We start from the raw sequence: 19,469 nt of genomic DNA on the forward strand, positions 1-19,469 counted from the left end.
AGTCTTATCTTTTACCCAGCCTGTATACAAGATGGAGTCACTCTGGTTCAAACACCTCTGACGTCAGTACATTACATTGTCTCCATACAAGTCTTTTACTCTTTAGTTATATTTACTCATAGCTCACTTACAGTTTTGTTGCCATTATGCGTGGTGTATTTTTTTTCTTTTCCTTTAAATTTGATGTTGTCAATGAAAAGAGTCAAACTCTGTAGAGTATTCGAAGAGTTTTATTCTGAGCTAAATATGAGTGACCATGGCCATGTCACAGCCCTCAGGAGATCCTGAGAACATGTGGCCAAGGTGGTCAGGGCACCGCTTGGTTTTATACATTTTAGGGAAATGTGAGACATCAGTCAGATATATTTAAGATGTACATTGGTTTGGTCCAGGAAGGCGGGACAGCTTGAAGCTGCGGCTTCCAGGTTATAGGTAGATCTAAAATTTTTCTAATTGGCAATTGACTGAAAGAGTTATCAACAGAAAGGAATGTTGCAATAGGAGACCAAAGTTTTATCATTTAGAGGAAGCCTCCAGGTAGCAGGCTTCAGAGAGAATAGATTGTAAATGTTTCTTATCAGACACAAGGTCTGTGTTGAAGTTAATGCTGGAGGGTTATAATGAAGCATGTCTGGCCTCCATTTCCCTTCATGATGTAAACCAGTCTTTTAGATTACATTTTAGAGTATGCTGGCCAAGGAGGACGTCCATTCAGATAGTTGGAAGGACTTAGAATTTTATTTTTGGTTTACAGTGTTTATAAGTATTTTTATCAAAGTAATAGAATTTTAAAAGTAGAGCATTCTCTTCACCATACTCCACCCCAAATGCTTCCCAGAGTCCACACACTGGGGCTCTATCTCTACTTGGGGTTTTTGTTACTTTAGAGACAGGTGTTTGTTGTGTCACCCAGCCAGGAGTCCAGTAGTATGACCATAGCTCACTGCAGCCTCTACTTTGGTCTGTTGCTCTTCAAGTCTGAAAAGTTGTCATCTTGATCTTCCCTCATCATCATCTGATTACTTTCCTTTCTTCTTTCTTTGCTCAAGCGATCTTCCCATCTCAGCTTCCCAAGTTGCTGGGACTACAGGCATGCACCATCACACCTGGCTAATTAAAAAAAATTTTTTTTGTAGAGATAGAGGTTTTGCTATGTGGCCCAGGCTGGTCTTGAACTCCTGGCCTCAAGCAGTCCTCCCGCCTTGGCCTCCCAAAGCCCTGGGATTATAGGCATGAGCTGCTGTACCTGGCCCTTTCTCTAAATGATATATTTATACTGTTGTATATCCCCCTACCTACCAGTTTTACACATTGTCTATTGAACTTCTTATTGCAGAAGATTAGACCTGGCTTTTCCACCAACACTTGACTTTCTCCTTTCCTCCATACATAACCTCTTCCTCTGCCCTCAACTCCCGCAATAGTGATACTATGGTGATATCAGGGTCTGGTGTTTACATTATTATGCCTTTGTAAATTATAGCTGAGCTACTGATTGGCTTCTGCTTCTTTGTTGCAACAACAACAAGAAAGCAAATAAATAAAAACAAAAGTGATTGTTTTCATTTACTTGGTTTTCCCTGTCCCTTGTACCAGTTCTTCTCTCTTCATTAGCCCTTTAAAAACTTCCCCAGGCTAGGTGAGGTGACTCAAACCTGTAATCCCACCACTTTCAGTGGCTGAGGCAGGTTGATCCCTCGAGCCCAGGAGTTTGAGACCAGCCTGGGCAACATGGCAAAACCCCGTCTCTACTAAAAATACAAAAATTAGCTAGGCATGGTGGTGCAGTTTCAGCTACCGGGGAGCCTGAGGTGGGAGGATTGTTCGAGCCTGGGAGATCGAGACTGCAGTGAGCTGTGATCGCACCACTGTACTCCAGCCTAGGTGACAGAGTAAGACCCTGTCTCAAAAACAAAAAACAAAAAAAACCCACAAAAAACAACAAACTTCCCCATGTACTGTCACCTGTCACCATATGAAATAATCTATGGGGTCTGTTTTTTCATCTCAGTAGAAGCATCTATTTGCTCTGCTCTGGTCTGTTGCTCTTCAAGTCTGATAAACAGTTGTCATTTTTATCTTCTTTCACTATCATCCTATTTCTTTCTTTCTTGTCTGCTTTTTAGTCATTTCTTAGATCTCATGTCTTCCCCCTTTCTTGGTTTTCTCCTTTGTTTTGTTGGATCACACCCTGCAGTAGCTGCCTGAAAAAGGAAATAGGTCTTAATCTGCAGTATGTAAACATTTGCCTCATTGCCCTGTTTTCAATATGGCTTGTCACCTGTCCTCTAGGTGTCCCTGAGTCCAGAAGCTCAGGACTAGTTTGCCTTGAGAGTCAACCTGTTGTTTTCTGCCATTGGGATAGGGCAGTCACTTAGTTGCTGAGAGTAGGGAGAAATCTGTAAGCTCTCCTCCAGCCTCCTTTTTAAGTCTTTACCTCATAGATACTTTGTGCTGAGAGCCTTCCTGTGCCTTTCTGAGCTTCTGCATTATAAACTGACTGATTTCTTGTCATTATCTCCCTGTGAAGACATATAGGTTTCTGTTCACTCCTCTATGCGAAGTCCTTGCCATTTATCCGTTTGTTTTCCATTGTCCAAAATTATGTTGACATGTCTCATTTGTTGTCAACTCTTACTTATTTGTTCTTTGTGGCTTTGTTAATGGAGTTTTAGGAGAGTATGGATATAAACAGCCCATTTTCAATCAGCCATTTTAACCATAACTATTTATTACATTTTCTGATTGTTGTTGTTTACTGTAGTGTAAGGGAACCAGAAATCACCTCCAATCTCCTTGTTAGCCCTTAACGGGTGCTTTGACTGGATCTGGAAACCAAATTGACACCAAGCAGATTAACATGAGAAAAGTGTATAAATTTTATTAGTTTTATATGTACATGGGATCTTCACAAGACAATGAAGCCCGAAGAAGTGGCCAAAGCAATGTAACTTTATACTTTTTAGATAGAGTGATAAACTTGATCAGAAATAACAAGACAAAATATAGCAAAGGGCAGTCAATTTTCTGGTGGAGTCACTAGAAGATGTATTAGAGGTGGGGTAAAACAGGTGAAATATAATAACTATTCTGTTCATGATGTTTATTCAAGTCCATTGCAGGCTCGATTCCAAGGCTCTGGTGATATGCGCTATTTTCTCGCCCTGGTACTGGGAGGACAGCTCTCCTATGGGATTCTCTATCATTTGGTGCATGCAGGAAGAGACAGTTCAGCTCATCCGTTCTGCAACTACAGTTTCTACAATGTTTTCAACTTGAAATCATTGGTATACCAATCTGGCATATTTTGCGACGGCATATCCTTTACCCCTTCAGTAGTTAGTTACTGTAGAATATTGGTAATTTTTAATCACTAGATCTTGAACTGTCTTCTTAGTTCTGATAGTTTGTAGAGTTTCTTGCATTGGAGGGGTAGGCAATTATAATGTATGAGGATATCAGCAGTTTCTTCCTTTGCAATCTCTATTCTTTTTTCTTTCTCTCTCTCCCCCCACTCCCCCTCCTTCCCTCTCCCCCTCCCCTCTTCTCTCTCCTTTCTTTTCTTTTCTTATTTCCTTCCGTCTTCCCTGTCCCCTTTCCTGTCTGTCCCCTTCCATTTTCTGCGTCCTCCCTATCCCACCCTCTCCTCCCTCCCCTCCTCTCCCCCTCCTCCCTCCCCTCTCTTCCCTCCCCTTCCCTTCCTCCTCCCCTCATCTTCCCTTTCCCCATCGTTCCCTTTCCCCTCCCCTTTCTTTCCCCTTTCCCCTCCCCTTTCTTTCCCCTTTCCCCTCCCCCTTCCCTTCCCTAGGCTGGAGTATAGTGGTGTGTTCTTGGCTCACCGAAATCTCTGCCTCCCGGGTTCAGGTGATTCTCATGCCTTAGCCTCCCAAGTAGCTGGGATCACAGGCATGCGCCATCACACCTGGTTAATTTTTGTATTTTGAGTAGAGACGAGTTCATCATGTTGGTCAGGGAGGTCTTAAACTCCTAGCCTCAAGTGATCCGCCCACCTCAGCCTCTCAAAATGCTGGGGTTACAGGGATCCCAGCTTTTTTTTCTTTTTTTAAACTGAAATAAGGTCTTACTCTGTCACCCAGGCTGGAGTGCAGGGGGATAATCATAACTCACTGAAGCCTTAACCTCCTGGCCCCAAGTGATCTGCCTCCTTCAGCCTTCTGAGTAGCTGGGACCACAGGTGTGTGCCACCACACCCGTCTACTTTCTTAATTTTTTGCAGAGGTAGGGTCTCACTATATTGCCCAGGCTGTGTATTGAACTTCTCAGCTCAAGTGGTCCTCCTGCCTCAGCCTTCCAAAGTGCTGGGATTACAGGCTGAGCCAGCACTAATCCTTATATTTATTTCTTTTTGGTGCCTTACTGTGTTGCAATATCTTCAGTGCAGAAGAGAAACCATGATAGTGAATAGCATTATCTTATTCCTGACTTTAACAGAAAAGCTTCCAGAGTTTTCCATTAAGTATGAAGTTTATTTAAATTTTCTTTTTCTTTCTTTCTTTTTTTTTCCTTTTGTGAGATACTGTCTTGCTCTGTCACCCAGGCTGGAGTAGAGTGGCACAATCATCTCTCACTGCACCTGTGCCTCGCGGGTTGAAGTGATTCTCCTGCCTCAGCATCCTGAGTAGCTGGGATTACAGGCACCCGCCACCACACCTGGCTAATTTTTGTATTTTTAGTAGGGGTGCGGTTTCACCATGTTGGTCAGGCTGGTCTCGAACTCCTGACCTCATGCTCTGCCTGCCTCAGCCTCCCAGAGTGCTGGGATTACAGACGAGAACCACCACACCCAGCTGTTAATTTTCATTAGTTATAATTTATCCGACTAAAATTCCTTCCAGTCCTGTGTGTGAGTTCTAATCACAAATGAGTGTCGAGTTTTGTCAGTTTCTTTTTCTGCATCCAGATTATCCTATTTTTTTCCTTGTAGTTTCTTTTCATATGGTGAGTTTAATGAGTTTTCTGACGTTTCAGTATCTCTGCATTTCCAGGATTTGCTAACGTTTATTTAGAATTTTTACACCTATTCTCTAAGTGAGGTTAGGAGCTTTTACTTCCTTTATTCTCCCATTGTTTTCCTTTGAACTTGATATCAGGGTGTTATAAAAAGGAGCTGAATGTTTTCTATTTCTGGAAGAGATTGGATTAAGTGTTTTTTTCTTAACGATTTGAGAAAACTTAGTAAAACCACACCGACAGGTACAGTTTTTTAAGGTAGATTTTAGATCACCGAATCAATTCGTTTGAAGGTTATAGACCTATTCAGGTTTTCTATTTCCTCTTGAGTCAATTTGGAACTTTTATTTTCCTGGAAAATTGTCAGTGGCAGGAGAGAAGAAATAACCAGGGAGTTCCAGAACTTGGGGGAAAATAGCATCTTTGTCTGATTCATGCCACCCGACACTGAGAAGGTAGGAGGGAGGAGATCGAAGTGAAAGCCTTCCAGGGTTTTGTATTATTCAGAAGGAGGAAAGAGCTATTGATTAGCTTTCTGCTTAAAGTCAAGTGTACATGTTAAAAATGTCAGTGTAACCACCTAAGTAGTATAAATAGACTCTATAAATGCAAAGTGTGTGGAGGGAGGGGGAATAAATAAAATGCAGTCAATCCAGCAGAAAGTAAGATGGGAGGGAGCAAGAAAAGCAGAGAAAAGCCTGGCAAAGAGAAAGCCTGTCCTTACAATGACCTTTGGGCAGCACCCCCCTCTCAGGAACTTTCTGGACGCCCACTGCTTTCTCAGCTCCTGCTTTCTCCTGTTATCGTTGCATATGTCCATCATACTGCTGCGTGGCTGCCTGCCATCTTTCTCTCTTCCAGAAAGTAAGCTCTGCCTGGGACAGGGCTGGGGTCATTCATCGCATATTCTCAGCGCCTGACATATAGTAGGTGCCCAATAAATGTCTGAGTAAATGTGAAGCACAGATAAATAAGTAAACGGGGATAAATACATCCTGAGATGTTACTCTGCCAGGCTCAATGGCTATGGGAAAACATTTTCATCTGAGATCGCCTTGGTTGATAAGTGAGTTAGAGAACTGAGGAAGTAGCTGCAGCCTTGAATTCAATTGAGAAAAAAGTCAGGGTGACATGCCTCGTCTGAAACAGTCTGGAAATTCCTCAAGCACCCGTGTAGCTGTCACACGCTTGATCAGTACCTAGTAGTACCTAGAAATTCCCTTGTGCACTGGTAAAATAGCTCATAAGCTTTAAATGAGTGCTGCTCAAACGTTAATGTGCGCACGATTCACCTGGGGCGCTTGTTAAACTACAGTCTGATGTGGGAGGTCTGGGGGGTGCCGCAGATGCTGCGTTTCTAACAAGCTCAGTGTTGCTGGTCTATGGACCATGTCTTATGTAACAGCAAGGCGTTCAGTAGCAAGGTGTAGACTGTCGCCTGCTCTTCCCAGGTGCTTGAGGACAGCACAATGATCCTCTGCTTGGAGAACAAGTCCTGTGCTCTGACTTCCCAGGATTGTTACCAGGGAGTGTGAAGGATCCAAGCTTGCACCGGCTGGGGAGGGGTGCCCCTTGACCGTAAACTGTGCATCCTGAAACAGGCCTGTCTCCAGCTGTGTCAGAGCCTCTGGGGTAGAATCAGTTTGCTGAGGTACCTGCATAGTGATGACATCTGCCCTCATTCTCTTGTTTCTCAGGCTGAGCCACGCGGCCTGTTGGAACACGTCGAGTCCTGGGAAGCCCTCATCTGTGCGATTCACATGCCACTTGTCACTGTTCTCTGGCAATGCCACGCTTTATGTATGCAATCAACATCTCATTTCCTTGCCTCATTCCGGCGAGCCTTTGCCTTACTGTCACTCTGGTCCTGGGCCGGGGAGGGCCATCTTTTCTATTTCTGTCGTGCCGCCTGCCCTGGGTTAGATATACACCACTTCACTCCGTATGCTTAGAATGATGGAATGGGGCTGGCAGCAATGATGCCACTTTCTTCTTTTTTTTTTTTTTATTAGTTCCCCGTTTTTAGAGAAATGGCACAAAACCAGTGGGTAATACCCTAAATTGCAGCTAAGTCACTAATGCACCAATCCTGGGGCCAGACAGACCACGGGCGCCAGCACTTCCCCAGCCTCTCTCCCCATCACATCTCGGAAACGGCGCTGGCAAGCCGTCTGGTCTGTTCTTTACCTTACATTTATATTGACTCCTGTGGATCAAGGAAGGCTTGTGGACAGATGCTTCTATCAGAGAGGGATGGAACCGGGGGTTTCAAGGTGATGGTGTGGCTCTAGGGTTTTACAGAAAGTGTATTTGAAGGCAGAAGCATCTGTTAGACAGCTGGAGAACCTGGAACTTGAATGTCCTTCGAGGCTGTCCCCAGGCCCAGGGCATGGGATGCCCGCCTTGGCTCTTCTCCACACATAGTCTTGACCTTCAGGGGCTTTGTCCTTCCCAGGGTGGACAGAGGTAATGCAGCCATGGGCGAAGGCTGGGGAAGGGGGGGAACAGGGATGCCAAGCCAGCTCTTCATCCCCTCCAGTGAAGAGATTGTGGAGTGGACTAAGTTAAAGCTGGGGCTGCCAGCAGGGGCCTGCGTGCTGGGTTTGTCTTCTGGGGCCCCAGTCTTTCCTTGTTCCTGAATCTTGCCTGAACCGGCTATAGGGGCAGGTAGTGTCTGGGCTGGGCAGGTAATAGCGCTGAGTGAGGCAGGTAGAGGTGCTTCCTCAGGGCCAATGACTTCAGATCAGCCCCCCACCTCCAGCCCTAGGCATCCTGGTTTAATGGGACAGGGACTTCCTAGGACATTTCTAAGCTCTTGGGTGATTGTCATGGGCAGCCAGGGTTGCAGACCACTGTGATAGAGAATGGTGGAGAACGTGGCAGCATTTCTCCTCATTCTGTCGACAGCACCTGCAGTATGGCTCACCCGAGTTTTCAAGAGACACTGAAATCTTTATTATTTTTTTCTTTTTTGTTTTCCTTGAAATGGAGTCTCACTCTGTTGCTCAAGCTGGAGTTCAGTGGTGCGATCTTGGCTTACTGCAGCCCCCGCCTCCTGGGTTCTAGCAATTCTCCTGCTTCAGCCTCCCAGGTAGCTGGGGTTACAGACACATGCCACCGTGCCCAGCTAATTTTTGTATTTTTTAAATTATTGTTATTAGAAGGGCTTTCACCATATTGGCAAGGCTGGTCTTGAACTCCTGACCTCAGGTGATCTGCCTGCCTTGGCCTCCTAAAGTGCTGGGATTACAGGCGTGAGCCACTGTGCCTGGTCTTTTTATTTTTTCACAAGACCTTTTCCTGGTTTTTGTATGCTTGAAGATAAGTCAAACCTTTTTTTAAAAGGTCTGCAGGTCAAGCAAAGCACATCCAATGGCCCCGTAAGCAGCCTCTGGTCTGCAGGTGGGGCCTCAGCTGTCTGACTCTGCCTCCGATTGCACCCACCACCTCATGTCTGGCTGTTCTCCATGATATGGCTACAAGCCCCAGTCCCACAGCCAGCTCTGGGGAAATAATGTATCCTGGGCACAGACCCAGAGTGATTCGCATCTTCCCACAACAACCCTGTGTGGTTTGTAATATTTTTGGTCCTATTTCTCAGATGTGTAAAGCCACTTGCCCAAGGGGTATGGTGGAGTCGGGACTCAAACACAGCTCTGTTTGCCTTATGAGCCTGAGCTCTAAGTCGCCTCACTGGATCTCTCTGCCTGGAGTTCTTTGGGGTCCTGCTGACTGGGAACACCCCACCAACGGGCTTCTGTGTGGGACCCTCTGACCCAGTCAGGTGGCTCCTTTGAGTTCATAACTGGGCTGAGCAGGTGTTCCAGATGCCAGGCCAGAGGATTGCGTAGGAGTCAGACAGGAATGGGGATGTGGGAGTCCCTGGTTTCTAGAGAAATATTTAGGTTGGTGCACAAGTAATTGTGATTTTGTCCATTTTTTAATGGCAAAAAACGCAATTACTTGTGCACCAACCGAATAGCACATTTCCGACTTCTGCTGTCTGTATGCTCTTCCTTTGCCCCCATCCCAAACTCTGTCCCCTAGGTTGTGATGTCCCCATTCTGCCTCTGCCCCTCTCTCCCTAGACTCTAGATTTTAGAATAGGGCAGGAGAGACGGCATCTTTGCTGGCATTTTCTCTCTGCAAGGCCAGGCCAGTAGCCTGGTAAGCTGAGCAGAGCCCATGAAAACAGAAAGAAGAATGAAGGGAGGCTGGGCATGGTGGCTCACGCCTGTGATCCCAGCACTTTGGGAAGCTGAAGAGGGCATATGACTTGAGGTCAGGAGTTCAAGACCAGCCTGGCCAACATGGTGAAACCCCATCTGTACTAACAATACAAAAATTAGCCAGGCATGGTGGCGCAGGCCTTTAGTCCCAGCTACTCTGGAGGCTGAGGCAGGAGAATGGCGTAAACCCGGGAGGCGGAGCTTGCAGTGAGCTGAGACCGTGCCACTGCACTCCAATCTGGATGACAGAGCGAGACTCCGTCTCCAAAAAATAAAAATTGGACAAAAAAAAAAAAAAAGAGAGAGAATGAAGGGAGAGCTGGGCTGGGAGGCTGGGCAGCTGACCCAGGCTGGTGGCTGGATGATTCTCAGGACTTAGTGGCCACAAAAGTTGGAGAATAAATGAGAGTGAATGAGAGAGGAAGGAGGTGGAACAAACCTCAAGACTGGGGATGGAGGAGTGGGGTGCATAGAAAACCAGGAGTCCCTGCTGAGACTAGTGAGCCCAACAGGGCAGGTCATCTAGAGCCTATGGTCTAGTATAGCATTTCCCAAGGTGCTGTGCCAAGATGGGTTTAGATGGTCTATGGACAAGACTTTTCCAGTACCAGTGAACCATATCAAGAGAAGGGCATTCCTTTTGCAGTTCTCTCCTTGCTTCTGATTACATTGAGGAGAAAGTTTTGGGAGGTGCCGGGCGAGGGCAGGCCTCAGCAGGTAGCAGTATCCAGCAAAGATTGAATAACTGCTTGATTTTGTTGTGGTTATTTTATGGTTATTATAGATTTCTGGCAAATGTCACTAGTTTTCCATTCAGAGACTCACATAAATTTTCTGTTCAGTGCAATTTTTAAAAGAGAAAAGTGAGTCAACTAAAAATATTAGCAAATAAGAGGAAAAGGTGGTAGGAGAGTATGCTGAAAATCATAATGGTGATCAGTGAAAGATCGGCTCCCAGGAAATGCTGGGTGTGGTGGCTTCAGGGTCTCCGGCTGTGGGGTCAAACGGACCAGAGTTCAAACCCATTAACACTGTGACCTTGGGCAAGTCGCTTTGCGTCTCTAAGGCATAGTTGACTCCATCATAAAACATTAATATTAAATGAGCTCATGCTTGTCATGTGTTTGGCGCAGGGCCTGAGAAAGCATCATAGTAGTGGTGGTTATTATGTGAAGTGTTTATTGGCATGAAATACTGAACTCAGAGGCTGGTGTTCCTGGGCTAGCAAGGATCACAGGCCAACGTGGAAGAGGAGGCTTTGTGAAGGAATGAGCTCTCTGTCCACACAAGTGTTTGAGAGGCTTGTCACCTGTCGAGGATTTAGTGGCAGGATTCTGCCATTGGATGGGCCAGACAAAAGGGGAGATCCCTTCAAGTAAACATTCCATGGGCACGGTGCAGAGAGAGTCAACATAGCAGGCCGGGGTGCCCTCCTTAGAAAGGCCTGCTTGCAGCATTGGCCCTTGGCTGGTGTCTGGGAATTTGCATTTAGGAAGGGCTCCCATTATTCCCTAAATAGTAAGGGTGGCTCTTCTCTAAACTGTTCGTGTAAGTAATATGGTTTGTGCTGAATACCTGGATTTCTTCAGGGAGTCTGCAATTTGTGTTTATGGTAGGCAGGGGGTGCCTATATGACCAGCTCCTAATAAAAACCCTGGGCACTGAGTCTGTAATGAGCTTACCTGCTAGACAGTATTTTACACGTGCTGTCAGGACTCAGTGCTGGAGGAATTAGGCACATCCTATGTGACTCCTCTGGGAGAGGACTCCTGAACTTGCACCTGGTTTTTTCGGGACCTTGTCCCAGGTTCTGTGTCCCTTACTGATTTTGCTTTGTATCCTTTTGCTGTAATAAGACCCTTTAAAAAAAATAGAGACTGGATCTCACTCTGTCATCCAGGCTGGAGTGCAGTGGTATGATCCTAGCTCACTGCAGCCTCAAACTCCTGGGCTCAAGCAATCCTCCCATCTCAGCTTCCCGAGAAGCTGGAACTGTAGGCATGTGCTACCATGCCTGGCTAATTTTGTGTGTGTGTTTGTGTGTTTTTTTTTTTTTTTTTTAGAGACAGGGTTTTGCTGTGTTGTCTAGGCTGGTCTTGAACTTCTGGCCTCAAGCGATCCTCTTGCCTCAGCCTCCCAAAGTGCTGGGATTACAGGTGTGAGCTACTGTGTCTGGCCATAAATCTTCACCAGAAGTAAAATATATGCTGAGTCCCATGAGTCCTTCTAGGGAATCGTCAGAGCTGAGGGTGGTTTTGGGGACTCCCAGCATAGCCTGCCTCTGTCTTCAGGTCAGGGAGGGAAACCCAGGGCCTCATCTGGGTCAGTGGGTCATCCTGGTTGAATGGGTCAGGGACTTCCTAGCAAAGGTTCCGCAAAAGTTCTCCTAGAATCAAACTTAGGGAAGTGCGCGGAAGGAGCCGGTGATGCTTCTGGGAAGAGCCGGCCTATCAAGCGCATATGGGGGTGCCTGTCCTTCTTTGAGGTACTGTGTGATGTCACTGTGCTTCGTACAAAGCAGCTTAAAAGGTTTGGGAGGAAGCATTGGGGTATTTTTAATGTGTGGCTGAAGTCTCAGGTGTGGTTTGTGTTAAGCCTCTGAAGGACAGAGCACAATCCCAAAATAGTCTTCTCTAGAATGACCAAGGTAGAGACTGTTGGTTTGGACCTACAATATCAGAGATGCCACACCCCGATTCTTTACAAAATGTAACAGTGACCACACCTCAGTGGTTAGTGTCAAGGTTAAGGAATGTTGATATCAACTTCCCTCTGAAGGACGTAATTCAGTTATGTATGAATCGGTTTCTCCCGGTCTGAGCCTCTGTTTAGACTTGCAGGAGATGGTTCATGATCTCCAATCAGGTCCACCCTGAACCAAGGCTGGGCAGCAGGTATGGAGAGTGTCTGGGCTGTATTTTCAAAGAACTGTCATGGTGTAGGAGGACCAGGACAGGTGTTTGCAGACATTCCTAACTTAAGGTCAGCCTGATTGTTCTGTGTGAATCACCAGGCAGGGATTCAGTATTGGTCCTATTGGTTTTCCTTTCTGATTACCCCCTAGCCAGAGGGGGTGGGGGGATAGGACTGAGGTAAGCTCAGAAGTGGCCCACTTGTCTGCATGAAGAAGTGAAGGGAGTTGGGATAAAATGGAAGACAGAGGAGACTCTGCTGTGGCGGGCTGGAAACTCCACTCCCCAACCCCATCCCTCCCCAGATTTCATCAGAACCTTTTATATAGGATGGCAGAACCATGGAGCTGGGAGAAGGAGCTATCACTTGGCTGCCGTGTCAGCAAGGAGAGGCCAATTTTTAATGCTTTATGTACATGATTAACTCACTTGATCCATGTAACTGGTATTATTATTAATACTTATATCATCATTATTATTTTTTGTCTTTGCGGGAATTGCTGATATGAGATTGTCCAGCTAGATCAAGCAACTTGTCCTGGCAAAGCATGGAACTGAACCCAGGCAGTCTGGCTCCCAAGTCCACTCTCTTCACTACTACACTGTCAGGACTTGGTGACCTAGAAATGCTCCCCCTGACTCCAAAATTCAGTGACTCCAGGAGCCAGTCCAAGTGGAGCAAGGCTGCCATGATGCCCTGCAGAATGAGAGTCACATCTCAGGCTTTCTGAACGAGTTATATGTTTTTTCCTAATTAATAGACCTTGAAATAAATAGTTAACTGTTTTTACAAAATTGACCTTATAGGCCAGGCACAGTGGCTCACACCTGCATTCATTCCCAGTGCTTTGGGAGGCTGAGATGAGGGAATGGCCTGAGGCCAAATGTTCAAGACTGGCCTGGGCAATATAGCGAGAGTCCATCTCTGCAAAAAAAAAAAAAAAAAAAAAATAGCCTGGCCAGGCCGAGTGTGATGGCTCATGCCTGTAATCCCAGCTCTTTGGGAGGCCAAGGCCGGTAGATCACCTGAGGTCGGGAGTTCAAGACCAGCCTAACCAACATGGAGAAACCCCATCTCTACTAAAAATACAAAATTAGCCAGGCACGGTGGCGCATGCCTGTAATCCTAGCTACTCAGGAGGCTGAGGCAGGGGAATTGCTTGAACCCGGGAGGCGGAGGTTGTGGTGAGCCGAGATTGTGCCATTGCATTCCAGCCTGGGCAACAAATTAGCCTGGCCTTGGCTCCTCGTCACAGTCTGTCTTGTGCTTCCTCAATCCCTACTTTCCTCTCCCTCCCACTTCCACTATAGATGATGCCTTCCTACCCTGCCTCATAGCAATCTGGTCACTAGGGAAATGGGAGTATGGAGAGGAGTATACTGTAATTCTCTTAATCTTATTTCAAGGTCAAGTTACATTTTGGTCCCAAGCATGCAGCCCCCTAACCTGAGCTCTGGATAGACCTCCTTTGGGACTCCCAATCCTGCCTAACCTCCCTGGCACTCTGTGCTCTTACATATCTTCCACTCTGAGTCCAGCCCAACATTCTGGCTATTTCTTCTTCCAGTGCTATGTGACTGGCACAGTTGGCCCCAAGGTCCCAGCCAGGAGGACCTGGGGAAGCATCAGAGGTATTGACAGCAACATTTCTGATCCGTGGTCTGACTTGGCCTGATGAGGGCAGCTGATAATGACTCTCCAAGGTATGTCTAGGTCCTTATCTGCAGAACCTGGGAATGTTATTTTATTTAGAAAAGAGGTCTTTGCAGGTATAATGAAATTAAGGATCTTGAGTTGAGACGGTTTTCCTGGGTTATCTGAGTAAGCCCTAAATGCAATTGCAAGCATCTTTATAAGAGAGAAGCTGAAGGAGATTCAACTATAGACGGAAGACAAAGGGTATAACTGGGGAGGTAGGGATTTGAGTGATGCAGCCACAAGCCAAGGAATGCCAGCAGTTACCAGGAGCTGAAAGACTCAAGGACTGAATTCTCCCCTGACCCTCTGGGAGGAGTATGGCCCTACCAATACCTTGATTTCAGCTCAGTGATACTAATTCTTGGATGTTTGGCATCCAGAACTGTGAGAGAATTCATTTCTGTTGCTTTAAGACACCAAGTTTATGGTCATGTGTTACAGTGGCCCAAGGAAGGTTTTTAGAAATGTAGGTATCTTTGGAAGAGAAGCTTACCCACAAGTGCAGGCTCAAGAAAGGAACCGAATCTCTAAATTCTCCCTGCTTTATGTTCTTTAGCTTTGATGATTGCTATCTGTATACTTTGCCCTTTACCAAGAAACTGTTAGCCGGGACTCTTTCTATTAAATGTTACAGAAATCCTACTCAGACCAGGTGTGGTGGCTTATGCCTGTAATCCCAGCTCTTTGGGAGGCTGAGGCAGGTAATCACTTGAGCCCAGGAGTTTGAGACCAGCCTCAGCAGCGTAGTGAGACCCCCCCATCTCTACAAATAATAAATTCACTAGGTGTGGTGGCACTCCCCTGTAGTCCCAGATACTTGAGAGGCGGAGGTGGGAGGTTGCTTGAGCCTAGGAGTTCAAGGCTGCAGTGAGCTATGATTGCACTGCTGTACTTTAGCCTGTGGACAGAGCAAAATCTAATGAAAAAAATCTCAAATTGGCTTCAAACAAAAAAAGGAACAGTGCCAGGAAGTTCAGCTTCAGGCATGGATTGATCAAGTGGCTTAAACAGTGTCAGCAGTCTGATGTTTCTCTCTGATCCCTTCTCTTCCTCATCAGCCCCTTTCCTTCTCCATCGACTCCATTCTCAGTGAGACTTCCTGCAGGGTTTCATCGTGACCATCGGCATCTTCAGGCTTGCATCCTCTCATAGTAATATACCTGTCCCCAGTAATTCCAAAACCAAATTCCAGGTATCCAGCCCCAGATGGGTAATGTGCCCATTCGTGAACTAGTACTGTGGTTGGGGAGAAGGCACATGCTAACTGGCCAGGCAGGAGCCACTTACCCCCAGAAACCTGGAGGGCTGAGAAAGGAGAAAGGTGGTTCCACAGTAGAAAAATCAAGGTGCGGATCACGAGGTCAGGAGATCGAGACCATCCTGGCTAACACGGTGAAATCCTGTCTCTACTAAAAAATACAAAAAACTAGCTGGGCGAGGTGGCGGGCGCCTGTAGTCCCAGCTACTTGAGAGGCTGAGGCAGGAGAATGCCGTAAACCCGGGAGGCGGAGCTTGCAGTGAGCTGAGATCCGGCCACTGCACTCCAGCCTGGGCGACAGAGTGAGACTCTGTCTCAAAAAAAAAAAGAAAAACCAAGGTGCTTCTTTCAGAAGCCGGGGTATGTCTGGCCACTGGGCAGGTCCACACGGCATACGGATGCTACCAGAGCCTGCTGTGCTTTCCAGGTCACAGACCCCCAGGGTGTGCTTGGAAATGCCAGATCATGCTGTGCCGCTTTCCCTCTGCCCCAGCCTCTGGCACGAGACTCCCACGTGTGAAAAGCAGACTCACACTCCCTGCGTGTTGTGGAGCCCGCGAAATGAAGACGTCGATCCGGGAGGCCCCAGAACGTGGAGGGGATTGAGTGAGAGGTCCAAGAAGCTGCAGCAGCCACCGCCCGCTGGGTCCTCGTGTTTAAAAATCACATTATCAGAGCATCTTTGAACTTCCGTTGGCATGTATGTGACTAATGTTCGAGGTGGTGAGGGCTGTGTTGGGAAATGGAAAAGGGAAGTGGGGACGAGTGCTCGTGCTAAAATGGGGCTCTCTTTGGCAATGGCCTTTGGAGGAGGTGACTCACTAGGGGCATTGAGGCAACAAAGGACCTGCTGTGGCTGGATGAAAAGCAAGACGCTTCCTCTGCCCCCCCTCACCAGCCGTGCCAGGGGGAGCCCGTGGCCTGAGTGTCTTGAAGGAAGCATTTGGCTAGAGACGGGTGACCCACGGTGGAACCATACTAGATGGTGGTCAGGAAGCTGCCATGGTGAACAGGTGAGAATGGAGGTGATGGGTTAAGAGTTCCAGAGCCAGATGTGCAGGGCTTAGCTCTCAGTGTCATATCTTGTTAGCAGTGTGACCTTGGATGAGATCCTCACCCTGACACCCTGATTTTGGCCCCGCTGTTATTAGCTGCAGGTGTATGCACTTTGCTCCGGTTTGCCTGGGGCAAACTGCCGAACAGTTCGAACCTTGAATTCGTTCTCTGAAATGAGCATCATTGTAGAACCTAGATGATTTGTCAGGGCTTTGCTGGAGCTGCTGCTCCCCTGCTTTGCAGCAGAGATGGTAGCTTTGGCAGAAAATGGTGGATCATTGCAACAGAGAAGTTAATTAAGAGGTTTCCTCAGCAGAGAGAGCAGGATGACAGGGGCCCTCCTGTGGTGTAGGACATGGGGACATCTTTGTGAGTATCATGTGCGTGCTCTGTCTCTCTCTCTCTCTCACACACACACACACATGTGCCAGGTGCCACCATACCATTGCCTATTATTTTGGTGGAGGTAGGCGGGAGCAGGGACTCCTTTTGCAAGAATGACAAAGAAGTGGCATTAGCAAGCTCTGCCTGTCTGTTCCTCTAGGGGAATCCCCATGAAACCACCACAGAGCCACTCTGCTTCCCTTTCTTGGCCCACTCTAGGAAACCCAGCCAGCAGGTAAATGGGAGCATAGAGTGAGGCCAGGGTTGCCTTTGCTGGGGCCTCGAGGGGTCCATCCTACTGTGTGCCCTATGATGCCTGCACAGTGTAGATGGAGCTCCCTGGACATCCCCGCCTTCCCCTGGGCTGCTCCAGGTACTGCAGGCCTCACCCACATTGTGCAGGACTGCTCGGCTACCCACAGGATCCCTGGGGGGTGAAAGGGCATTTGCAGTGGGAACTGAGATCCGCGGGGTCACTAGGAGTTAGCGTCAGCCAACGGTGGCTCAGCAATCCTGGGGGAGAGAAGAAAGGAAAGGGAGAGCATAGGGATGTGAGCAGCCCTGATTTGCTGGTTCAGGGATTTCTGAGACCAAAAAGCAACCCACCAGCAAAGCAGAATTAGCTGTGTTATTTAAAGTTACTCACATCAAAAGATTTAAATGATCTGTGCCCACTGTGTTCGTGTGGTTTCTATGGGCAAGATGCATTTTATGTTTTTAAAGTTTATCTTCTCTGTATCAATGGTGAATCATTGGAAGATCAAATGATATCCCAATCAGTTGTCGAATTTATTTTATTTTATATTTTATTTTATTTTGGAGACTGAGTCTCACTCTGTCTCCCAGGCTGGAGTGCAGTGATGCAATCTCGGCTCACTGCAGCCTCCACCTCCCGGGTTCAAGTGATTCTCACGTCTCAGCCTCCTGAGTTGCCGAGATTACATGTGTGCACCACCGTGCCCAGCTGATGTCTTAATTTCTGGAAACAAGGCTGGCCTTCTGCCACTGCCTGCCATCACGAAGAGTCAAGAGGCCACCAGGTAGCCGAGTGACACCCAGCAGGCTGTCTTCCTTCAGGGATATCAAATGTTTTGTGTATTTATAGTAGAGACGAGGTTTTGCCATGTTGGCCAGGCTGATCTTGAACTCCTGACCTCAAGTGATCCACCCGCCTTGGCCTCCCAAAATGCTGGGATTACAATCATGAACCGCTGTGCCCAGCCTAGAACTTGCTTTAAAGTAATTACCAGAATGGTAAATATTCCTCCTTCATGTAGATCAGAACTTGTCTGTGATCTCTAAAAGTCCTGAGCTTGATCCCTCCGTGGACGTGCACCTTGGTCAGGGGCACTGGGAACCAACTGAAGCCTGGTCAGTGTCTGTACCAGGGTTTTTGGCCATGTTGCTGTTGACATTTTGGGCTGGATGATTGTTTTGTTGTGGGCGGTGGTCCTGTGCATTGTTGAGCTGTGGCAGCATCCTTGGCTGGTAAATGTCATCAAATATTGCCCCATTGGTTCAGAAACACGGGCTACACATGGAGTGCCATATTGTTCCCCTAGAAACTGGGAGAGGAAAGAGTTTCTCTGTTCTGGGCTGAGAGGGAGGCTGGGAGTGGGAACGCCCAGCGCAGTTCGCTGTGGGAGAAATGAATCAGGGGCCTGAAAGGGGGTGGGTGCCACAGCTGCCCCCTCCTATAGCTTCCCCCCAGAGGCTTCAGGGCCGTCACACTGTCATTAACGACACAGCATTCCTGTTGGTGCTTGTGTGCATCTTTGGATGAAACTAGAAAAGAAGCTGAACTATCTTCAACTGTGCCATAAAAGAGGATATTAAAAAGCTCAGTAAAACACAAAAATGTTAGCCGAAGCAGGATTGCTTGCTGGGGCCTTGGCAAGGAGGGGCAGACAGCAGGCTGGATGCCCCTGGCGCTGTCTGTGGGAGTCATGGGTGGGGAGGAGAGGCCGGGAGAGCCCAGCCCATGCTGGGGGCCACCAAGCCCGGGCTCTGGGCCAAACACACAGCCCCCCTGGTTTCTTGGGCCCAACCCCGATGCTGTAATTCTGTTTATTTTGCTGAATATGAAATCCATATGGTTCTGATTTCTTCCTTGTAATCCGTCATCTCTGTGTGGCTTCGGAGCCAGCAACCATGCAAAGTGGCTTTGAAGTTGTTGTTCTGAGTAAGTAGGAAGTTGTGTTCTTCCAGGGTTCAGTGGGGCAACCATGAGGTTTGCATTTGATTTGGGAACTGCTCCAGGAGAGGGAAGCAGATTGGCACAGTCGGTTTTGGTCCTGGCCTAGGAGCTTGCGCTGCGTTCTGACCATTTACAGACCCTTCAGTGGATTTGCACAGCCAAGGCCCTTCTCTGGCCCTCAGCTTAGGTCAGAGGTACTCTTGGTTCTAGGAGTCTCTTTGGAAACAACAGGTGTCTCTGCAGGGAGCTAATGCACTCACTCAGCCTCTCCCACCTCCATCATGACAACCTGTAAATGTGTCCAAGGCTTGCCAAATGTCCTCAGGGGGCACAAAGTCGCCCCTGGTTAGAAACACAGGCTACATGTGGCATTGCTGGGCCACATGGTAAATGTGTGTTTAATGTTACAGGAAACTGCCACACTGCCCTACAGAAGGACTGTACCATTTTGTGTTCCCACGAGCAACATATGAGAATTCCAGTTGCTCTGCATCCTTGCCAGCACTTGGTATTATCAGTCTTTTTAATTTAAGTCTTTCTAGATCACACTTGATTTTGACGTATAGAAATGAGCCCCAGAAAGGTCCAAGATTTGTTCAAGGCCCCTAGCCTTGTTAGGAGCTCCTTGAAGACCAGAATCTAGATATTTTGTCTTGGGGGCTGTGGGCTTTCTGGGAGGTGGCCAGGTGTACAGAAGGAAAGTGACAGGGTTATTCCATGTGCCAGACCTGGGAGTCAGTAGCTTCTGTCCGGCCCTGGGGCT

General features: G+C 47.4%; 1 protein-coding gene across 3 annotated transcripts in view; it reads left to right on the forward strand.

Moving 5' to 3' along the window:
• GAS7 (growth arrest specific 7) overlaps positions 1–19,469 on the forward strand; it is a 304,840-nt gene that overhangs the window by 124,704 nt on the left and 160,667 nt on the right. The window lies entirely within an intron of this gene.

Source organism: Rhinopithecus bieti, unplaced genomic scaffold (assembly GCF_001698545.2).
Source record: "Rhinopithecus bieti isolate Rb0 unplaced genomic scaffold, ASM169854v2 scaffold_31527, whole genome shotgun sequence".
In the NCBI taxonomy this organism is placed as follows: Eukaryota; Metazoa; Chordata; class Mammalia; order Primates; family Cercopithecidae; genus Rhinopithecus; species Rhinopithecus bieti.